Genomic DNA, 7,455 nt, shown 5'->3' with positions numbered 1-7,455 from the left:
TGAATGGAGTGGTTGTCCTCATTTCCATTTCAGAGGATTTGTCGCTGATATACAGGAATGCCTTTGATTTATGCGTGTTGATTTTATATCCTGCCACTTTGCTGAATTCATTTATTAGCTCTAATAGTTTCTTTGTAGACCCTTTTGGGTCTGCTAGGTATAGAATACATGTTTATTTCTTCCAACAAACCTTGGCTCGCCTCCTCTGATTCGGAAACCCCTGACTGGGCTCCTCTGCACTTTGGCATGGCCGGCATTAGAAATATATATGTGCCACAGCCTTTGCGCACAGTACAGGCTGCAGTAAAAGCAAACGGATTCTCCTTGTCTGGTATATTTATGCTGTGCAGCAGAAAACCAATAAGTGCATGACCTTGCTCCACACACAAATATGTTCTTTTAACAGGCTTCTCCTTTAAGGCAGCAAGTCAGCACTGGTGGGGAAAAGAGAATGAAGTTTCCTTTTAGGAAATGTGTAAGAGTCTCCTTTCTTAGCTTTTCTCCCCCCCCCCCTTTCTTTTCTTTTCTTGGTTTTGCAAAATATACTTGTAAAAGTAAATCCATTTTTTCACATGACGACGTTAGCAAAACCATTATGCTGAAGGGTGTTCCCCCCAGGACTGCTGGCTTGCTTTTATTTGGTCCTGGAAGTGGACCCAGCCACAGAGATTCACGCCAATTCCGATTCTTATCAGTGACTTTAGAGGAACCATATTTCCAGCTGAATTCCTTTGTGACCTCTTGACTATCTTAGACACATGGATATATGGATGGACAGAAAGACAAATAATGAGATCCCACAGTTCAATAATTGCTTTCAAACCAATGCTATAATTAAGAGAGCCTCGGTTTGATTTTTCTGCTCCTACTTAACTCTCGTTGGGTTGAGAAAGTTAAGACTGATCTATGCCACGGCACGCCATGAAATGAAGCTCTGGAAGTATGGACGCTGGTGCAAATGTTGTTTTTAATTTACGTGGGTCTTGACAAGCTCTTAAGCTTCGTGTGAAGGTGTGCCTGTGCCACGTGGGATTGAGCGCACACCATTCTGTTTTCTCCTATTACCAGACGCCCACTGTGTGCCGAGCATCGTGCTGGCTGCTGGGCTTTCAGCAACCGAGAGGAAAAGAAAAGGGGAGGGAAGGGCTCACAACTGGTGGACAACCCACCGAAGCGGATTAGTGGGCACCGTTTGTTAAAGCTGCTTGAACATCGCACTGTGTTTCAAACTGAAAACCACCCTTTCCTCCCTCCACCCATGAATCAGTCAAGAACAAAAGGAAACGATTCTGAATTTTTCCTTTCTTTCCAAGCACCTTGGGAAGAGCCAGGCATGGAGCCAAAAAGAAGAGGGGTTTTACTGAAGAAAACCACCACTCTGTTTGGCTTTGATGAAAAAGAGAGAGAAAGAGAGGGAGGGAGAGCGGAGGGCTTCGTGTGCAGAGGGTGAAGGATGTATATAGGAAAGGAGTGTTTTTATGGATGACTGCCATGGGCAAACAGCAGATCTAATCAAAAGCACTACACACATGGATGTCCCCGGCCTCTGGGAGAAGGGAACAAGGCTAGGTTTCTCCGTTTTTCTTCTTCAATTCAACACAGAGGGTAGACAGCTTTACTGTGCATAAAGTATTCCTCACAGCCGCCCTGTCCTCCACAAGAAAGGAAACAATAAAAGACTCATCACTAAGACAAACCAGCAAATCCAAATTCATTCCAGACTAATCAAACGCTGTCCTCCCCATCGTCCAGGTGAGTCGGGTGGGGATTTCCATGTGGCTGCATACCTGTGAGCAGCCAGGAATCGGCACTGACTTTGGGAAACAGACAAGCTCACATAGTCACCCCTCATCCCTCTCCACCTCCTCCTCTGTTGTCCCTTTGGTTTGCCTGTCAAAGAGAGCAACGCAGCGTTGGGCACCCAGCAGCTGCACAGTGGCCAGGAGGTCCACCCCTTCCCCAGGCCATCATGTCCTCCAGGCCCTCAGACCTCCCGGATCCCCTGCTCAGGTTTCTGCTCTCTGCCTTGAGCTCCTGGCGCAGGGCTGCCATGCTGTGGAAAGTCTAAACATGGAACAGGCCTGAACAGGAGTAGGAGAGGAAGCGAAGCACAGGGAGAAGGCAGAGGCCCAGGCAGAGGAGAGGAGCTCTCCTGGGGAGAGCTTCTGCCCCTGCTAGAAACAAAGGGACAGAAACCAGGGCCAAATAAGGAACAGAGAGAGGGATGGGTGTATTAAGATGGAAACCTGCCCAAGGACAGGGCTGGGTATTGGAAGGTCAGATAAAAGAAACCAAATCCACCAGGAAACCTTCACTAGACCCAAATGGATGCCCTTTCAACCTGGTCCACACTGAACTATTTCTCAAATCTCACTGGTCACCTTCACATAATCTGACACCAAGGCTATAACCATTAGGACTGGCTAAACACCAGGCACCATGCTGTGTTGACAGGCATCCTCCTGTTGACTTCTGATAGCATCCCCCTGGCACACAGCTACCCCATTCCAGACACCTGGGGTCTCCAGGTCCTGAGGCAGTGAGATCTGATTCCATCTCCCACTCCCAACTACAGCCAAAGAGACTTAATAAGCTCCTAAACTGGGACTGGGGTTGTAGCCCAATGGTAGAGTGCTTGCCTAGCTGTGTGAGGCACTGGGTTCAATTTTCTGCACCACATATAAATAAAAATAAAGGTCCATCAACAACTAATAAAATAATAATAATAATAAGCTCCTAAACCCAAACATTAAACCCAGCAAGGGTAAATTCATCAACCCTGTCAAGATGACAAAGATCTCCAATTGTCTATTCTTTTTTATTTAGCAGATGCGGGAGAATAAAGAATACAGAAATTAGTTCTTTTTGTTTGTTTTTGGTCTGGTTTGGTTTGGTGCTTAACCACGGAGCCACATCTCAGTGCTTTTTATTTTTTTATATTGAGACTAAATTGCTTAGGACCTCATTAAGTTGCTGAGGCTGGCTTTGAACTTGAGATCTTCCTGCCTCAGCCGCCCCATGTGGCTGGGATTAGAGATGTGCACCACCACACCTTGCAAAATTACGTTCTTAGTTAGAAAATGAGATGTGTAAGTTAAGGCTATGAAATCAATGTCTTGTTACTCTACTAAGACCCGACATTCAGGATGTTTAATAAGTTTTTGATATTTAAAAGATTCTGGAAGCAGTTCCTGCCCCTGGTGGAATTCGAGAACACTGCAGGTCCACCTGCTCTCCTAGCCACCCAGCTCCCCACTGATGCATCTTCACCTTCTCTGGATGACTTCAGAGGGTCCCTCTGGTCTGGATCCAGCTCCACACCCCACCTGGGCCTCCGTTCTGCCCCATTTTGCTGGAGGTGGTCCTGCAGAAGTGGCCTCCACCTCCTCCCTCTGCCACCAGTGCCTCTCTCTCTCTCCCCTAGGTTTCTCTCGTTTTAGCAAGAGACATCAGTCCTCCTCCCCACATGCCCTCCTGTCTCCGGCAATGCCTGCCCTACTCTCAGTCTTTTCCCCTCTGTTTGTAAAGCCAGCTACCCTCCCAATCTTAATGAACGTAATAAATAAGTGAATTAAAACTTTAAAGCTTCCTTTGGCCCAAGCTCCTCCCAGGAGTTTGAGAAATGTGCTGAGTCACAGGAGTCGCCTGAGGTCCTGGTTAGTCAGAGATTCCCAGGCACTTTCCCCTAGATATTGACTCTAGGTCTGGGACAACACGTGGAATCAGTCCGATGGGCAAGTTTGGGAAGCACCTCCCTCCAGCTGTCCACACCAGGCTGAACCCTGGGCCCCCAGGGCTCTCACGCAGGCTGCAGAGCTCCCACCTCAGGAACCTCTGTCCTACGGGCATTTGGTCAAATGACAGCATAGCTAAGTGGAACTTCTCGGACTGCATGGTCTGCTTGTGGGCGGCCACCAGAGAAGGGCAAGAGACCTGTGAGGCTGGGGCTCTGAAGGTCGGGAGGGCCCAGCAGCACACAGCAGGTCACGCTTGTGCCGATCTTCTGGCGCAGGGTGTTGGCCTGAGGCCCCACTGGAGCACAGGCTCCTCCTTCTGCTGGATTTCCTCCCCCAGCTTCTCTGGTCCTGGGCCAGCATTGTGCAGCTCCACAGCAAAGGACACCAGCTACTCCTGTAGGTCACTTAGGTCATCGAGGTTGGAGGTGGCAAGAGACACACAGAAGTAAATTTGTCCTTGTGGGTGTAGTTTCTCTTCAGAGGTTCCAGTTTGTCCTCAAGTTCCCCTGCTTGGTGTCTAGCTTTTCCCCCCAACTTCTGGCCCTGGAAGACATCCAGCCTCCCACCAAACAGAGGCAACAGTCTTCCACGGAACTTGCACCAGCTTCCACAATGGTATATGGTCCAATTACCATAAAAAAGTGCCATATGCATGTCCCTCACAGTGGCCCCGCTTCCCTGATCAAACCCTACCTGAGGCCCACATTGACACTGGCAGTAGTTTTAGGAGAACAGACCTTCATTTTTTCCCCATACTTTTGCTGGTGCAATCTAGTCATACAGAGTGGTAGGATTTGTTGTTCCATATTTACACATGCACACAATATGACGATATAATTTGGCAGTATCATTCCCCAGTACTCCCCTTTCCTTTTCCTCGTTCCTCGCTGGATCCCTCTCCTCTACTCTGCTGATCTCCCTTTGATTTTTATTAGCTCCCTCCACCTTTCTTTTCCTTTTTCCTCTCCAGCTTCCATATATGAGACACAACCCTTGACCCTCTGAGTTGGGCTATTTCTCTTAACACAATGGAGAATAGAACTTTAAAAATGGTTTCTTTGAATTGGAACTGGTTCATCTAGAATTGGATTGGATGAGATTTGAAAGCATTAATATCACTGCATTTGTCAAAAGTGGCAAAGAGGACACTGGTAGCCTGTGACATTTGATGGCAAAATATTCACTAAATTGTTGCTTATAATCAAGTATCTAAAGACAAGGTTTTGAGTGACCACTGCTATAATACAGTTGATAAAAAAAAACTATAATATAGTTGCTGCTATAATACGTTCAATCAAAACAACATAATGGAGTCAGTTGCTTTGAGAGTACTAAAGAACTTAGCAATAGAAAATGATGTGTTTGGGGTTCTAGCTCCCAGTCGAGGAGGACCACAAAGCTTCTACAACTCTCTGGTAGCCAAGCCCTACGTCCAATTCTAAAGATTGCTGAGTCACAAGCACACTGAATCCACGGGCCTGAAGGATCTTCACTGTTAAAATTAGGGCATTGATGGGGACTCTGAAAACTTAAGCTAGTTTCCAACAACTCTGATTGTCAGTGGAAGCATCCCTTCCTCCTGGTCTGTTTCCTCTTTCTGAACTCATCCTGTGACTCAAGAACCTGGACTGGTCTCTGCTAGGCAGCTCCTTGCAGGGGGCTGCTGATTCTCCCCCAGGCCTACTCATGGCCTGGTATGGTTTAGATGTGAGGTGCCCCCAAGAGCTCTTGTGTGAGACAATGCAAGAATTTTCAGAGGTGAAATGATTAGATCATGAGAGGTGTGACATCATCAGTGGATGAATCCACCAATATGGTTTAACTGGGTGGTAACTGTAGGTAGGTAGGGTGTGGCTGGAGGAGGTGGGTCACTGGGAATGTGCCTTTGGGGTTTAGGTTTTGTCCCTGGTAAGCAGAGCTCTCTCTCTGCTTCTCATAGCCACGTCCTGAGCTGTCTCCTTGTACCACATCCTTCTGCGTGATATAACCCTCACCTCAGGCCCACAGCCATGGAGTCAGACTACCATGGACTAAACCTCTGAAACCATGAGTCAAAACCAACTTTCCCTCCTCTCAATCTTTCTTGACAGGTATTTTTATGACATTGAGGAAAAGTTAACTAAAACATGTCCTTCCCTTGCTTCTTGACCGGTGGCCAGACTCTAGTTCTGGCAGACCTCAGGAGCTGATCCAGAGCATGCGGAGGTGCCACACACACTGAAGAAGGGAAAGATGCTATGAACTTTTATCAATGGTATCTTGGAAACATGTGAGAATGAACCCTAAGGGCTGGATCAGGATGGAAGTGGCACATGGGATTGGGCCAATTTGTTGATGTGAGTTCACTGAGCAGAGACAAGAGTCAGTGTGGCCACTCAAGCAGCTGGCAGTAATCCTCCGAGGTTGTGAAGTTGGCTTCCAGAAACATAGAAGCAAAGAGGCCTACACTACTGAAGCTGCAATGCCAGGCCTCATTGGAGAACCTTAAGATAGCCAGCAGCTTAGGGGGATCCAAACTGTAGAGTAAACCCGTTACACAGACCTGTTCAGCCACTGTCTACCTGTGCCTCCAGGCCTGTGAGAAATGAGAGGATGAGGACAGACCTGGCTTCTGGAACATCTTTATGGTGGCTCTCCTCTGCAGGCCAGGAGAACAGTGGGAACTTCTGCCACGGGACTGGACTATCAAATTCTTCAGGACAGGAGTGCCGGGTGGCAGGGGTTCTTCATCACAAAGACATGGTTGGCACAGTCACTGAAATGGGCAGCCGAGCAAGGCAGCAATCAGAATGGCTGACCCACAGAGACCGCTGGTGTTTCTAGGACAGAACAGATGTGTGCCCACTTAGTCTGACAAGCAGAAATCTGACTTGAACTGTCTCACCTGAGAGCTGTGGCCCCGCAACCAGCTCCTAACTTTCTTCTAGTTCATAGACCGAGAGCCCCATGAGTGAGAGTTGGCTGGCCCTGCTGGAGAAAGGTCCAGTCCACAACGAACACACCTCCCAGAAGTCACCAGGACTCCTGTGAAGTCACAGCACCTGACTCTCCTGGCCACCTTCCCCCTGACACTTCCATTCCTGGCATCCCTGGCCCTGGGCACTTCTGCTCCTCTGCATTCCTCTGGCCCTCCTTCTGGGTTCCTTTTCTTTCTCAACCCAAATGTGAGATTCTCATCTCATTTCCTAAAACACCCTGTTCTTGAGTTCCAAATACCCATGTTTCCCCTAGACAGAGATCCAACCTCCCTCTCTCTCTGAGCATCACCCTGCTCTTCCGTTAGCTAGCATTAGACACCTGGTGCACTACTGTCATCGCAAAATCATTCCATGTCATTTTCCTGTCTCCCTGTCAGTAATCCCACCATCTTCCTGGTCAATTGAACATCAGATACCCTGGACCCCACCTCTCTCCCCCTCCATCTAATCAGTCTCAAAATCTGTGCCAACCATGTCTCTATGGCGCTCCCCCAGCCCCCAGCCGATTCTCCTGAGCATATGTTCTGTTGATGTGTGCAGTTCCACCCACAAAAACCACCCGGTTCCTCCTTAACTACAAAACGAAGCCCAAACTTCAGCATTTAGTAGTTTTTTTGTAGACCCTTTTGTGTCATCTAGGTATAGAATCATGTTATCCGCAAATAGTGATAATTTAAGTTCTTCTTTTCCTATTTTGATGCCTTTAATTTCTTTCATCTGTCTAATTGCTCTGGCCAGTG

At 47.8% G+C, this 7,455-nt stretch overlaps 1 long non-coding RNA gene across 7 annotated transcripts in view; it reads right to left on the bottom strand.

Moving 5' to 3' along the window:
• LOC125617630 overlaps positions 1-7,455 on the bottom strand; it is a 326,369-nt gene that overhangs the window by 297,023 nt on the left and 21,891 nt on the right. For 5 of the 7 annotated variants that reach the window (XR_007348712.1, XR_007348710.1, XR_007348707.1 and 2 more), the window contains exon 2: positions 6,299-6,556. The exons of 1 other annotated variant lie outside the window; for it this stretch is intronic. This is a non-coding gene — a long non-coding RNA (uncharacterized LOC125617630). The remainder of the gene's footprint in view (positions 1-6,298; positions 6,557-7,455) is intronic. One more of the 7 variants, XR_007348713.1, reaches the window with a different exon arrangement.

Source organism: Marmota marmota, unplaced genomic scaffold (genome assembly GCF_001458135.2).
Source record: "Marmota marmota marmota unplaced genomic scaffold, marMar, whole genome shotgun sequence".
NCBI classification, from domain to species: domain Eukaryota; kingdom Metazoa; phylum Chordata; class Mammalia; order Rodentia; family Sciuridae; genus Marmota; species Marmota marmota.
This window is presented reverse-complemented; position numbering and strand designations above follow the sequence as displayed.